This window comes from Mus caroli, chromosome 6 (assembly GCF_900094665.2).
Source record: "Mus caroli chromosome 6, CAROLI_EIJ_v1.1, whole genome shotgun sequence".
Lineage (NCBI taxonomy): Eukaryota > Metazoa > Chordata > Mammalia > Rodentia > Muridae > Mus > Mus caroli.
The window spans coordinates 16,447,387-16,450,167 of NC_034575.1; positions in this window are offsets into that span (position 1 = coordinate 16,447,387).

A 2,781-nucleotide genomic window follows, 5' to 3' on the forward strand; every position below is an offset into this window, starting at 1 on the left:
TAGCCAGTCTAGGGTTAACTAAGCCTTTGTGACTATAATCCACTTCAAGATTCATTGCATTATTCTCACTCCATAGTGCTCCATCATGCACTTTATACTGGATGTTGTCAACCACCAATGTGAGCCCCAATAGGATTTCATACATAGCGTATTCACTCTAATTCATGTAATTTATTTTATTCAGCATTGCTTAAATGTTTCAGTTATGTTGGGGTTTAGAATGATAATTTATCAATCTATTTCTTGTTGATGAGAAGCATTCAATACACAATTAAAAATATCCATACCCTCCTGTTGATGTCATCTGAGAAGTTTTAGATTTAAATAATTGTAGGCAAAGTTACACGAAATATTATTACAATTCCTCATTGAAGGTATGTAGTTCCACTTCCATTGAGGGAAGTCTCAACATATTGTAGCATAGTGCCATCAATATTACAGAAAACTTTCAGCCAAGAATTCCTCTTGCATTACAAACTGTATGAGCATTATTTACCAGTGTTTTTTTTTTAACGTTAGCAATTTTTTTGTGACGTAATTTTTGAATTACATTCTCCTGATGCCTATTGATACTGAGCCACACTTATAAATTAATTTTTTACTCACTTAACTACATAGGAAATTATTTTTGGAATTATTTGGCCTGCTTTGATTTTTGTTTATAGAGATTAAGAATTTGAATAATCATTTTCATATTTGTAGGAACATACTTATTATCCACGTATAGTTCTAGAGATTACAATAATTTGTAATCCAACCCAATCTTTCACCCTCCAACATTTTCCAGCCTAACTATCCAATATAGCTCCATTCCAGCTTCAAGTCTTCTTCATTTTGATAACCCATTATTGCAATTAATAGAACCCATATATATACATATGACCATATATGCAGGAACATGGGAGGAATCACTTTTCTTTTTGGATAACCACAGGCAGATTGCATATTCACTTATATTAGGAGGTGACCCCACAGTCATGCCCATATGGCAGCATTAAATTGGTATCAAACTTTATTATTTGTTGCAGAAATAGACTTGTTCTGAAATCTAATGGGGGAGGGGGCGTGTTGGAGGTTGAGACCCTCCAGAATGTACAAGAGACCTGGGAGGTGAGAGACTCTTGGAACTCAAAGGAAGGGGCCTTAGATGAAATGCCCTATATTGGGGAGAAGGAACTTGCAGAGCCCACCTCCAGAAGAAAGACAGGGAATCAAGTGAAGGATGGGGTTGAAATCCCACAGCCAAAACTCTGATCCATAATTGTTCCTGTCTGAAAGAACTGCAGGAATGATAATGGAGATGAGCCTGAGGAAAAGAAGGTTCATCAACAGGCCCAAAGTGGGACCCAACACAAGGGAAGGCCCCAAGGAATGACAGTATTACTGAGGCTATGGGGCACTCATAAATAGGGACCTATGAAGACTACCCTACAAAAGACTCAACAAGCAGCTGAAAGATTCAGGTGTAGATACTTGCACCCAACCAATGAACAGAAGCTGCTGATTGCTGTGGTTGAATTAGGGGAAAGCTAGAAGAAGCTGAGGAGGAGGATGACCCTGTAGGAGGACCAGCAGTCTCAATTAACCTTGATCCCAGAGATCTCTCAGACACTGAACCACCAAGCAAGCTGATATGAGGCCCCCAACACATATACAGCAGAGGACTGTCGGGTCTGGGTTTAGTCAGAGAAGATACACCTAACCCTCAAGAGACTGGAGACCCCAGGAAGTTTAGAGGTCTGGTGGGATCAGAGGCAAAAGGTGGGACATCCTGGTGGAGGCAGGGGGTCCAGGAGGAGGTATGGGATTTGGAACAGTTTCAGGGTGGATCCAAAGGGGAATAAAATCTGTAGGGTTAAATAAATAAATAAACAGATAAATAGATAGATAGATAGATAGATAGATAGATAGATAAATCATTAAAAGAAAACAATTTAACAGAACTAAGGAAAGTTTTTCATTTCATTTTGTAAAACATAAGCAATTATTTCTAAAGTATAGACAGGAATTTAAATGGAATATATATCTGAAACTGTCTTTTTAAAAATATTTTTTATTAGATATTTTCTTCATTTACATTTCAAATACCTAGTTTCTCTCCCCAAATCCCCTATCTCCTCCTCCCACCCCTGCTCCCAACCCACCCACTCCTGCTTCCCAGCCCTGGCATTCCCCTATACTGGGGCATAGAATCTTCTCAAGACCAAAGGCCTCTCCTCCCATTGATGGCAAACTAGGCCATCCTAACATGTGTTTTCTTTGATTGCTGGTTTAGTCCCCCGGAGCTCTGGGAGTACTGGTTAGAAGCAAAAAGACCAAAGTTTGGATACTTTGATCCTTCTTAGCAGGGGAAACAGAATACCCATGGAAGGAGTTACAGAGACAAAGTTCGGAACTTAGACTAAAGTAAGGACCATCCAGAGACTGCCCCACCAAGGGATCCATCCCATAAACAACCACCAAACCCAGACACTATTGCAGATGCCAGCAAGATTTTGCTGACAGGACCCTGATTTAGCTGTCTTTTGTGAGGCTATACCAGTCCCTGGTAAATATAGAAGAGGATGCTCACAATCGTCTATTGGATGGAGCACAGCATCCCCAATGAAGGTCTAGAGGAAGTACCCAAAGAACTGAAGGGGTCTGCAACCCTATAGGAGGAGCAACAATATGAAACTGACTTTTTTTTTTTGATTTTTAATATTTTTATTACATATTTTCCTCAATTACATTTCCAATGCTATCCCAAAAGTCCCCCATAGCGCCCCCCACTTCCCTACC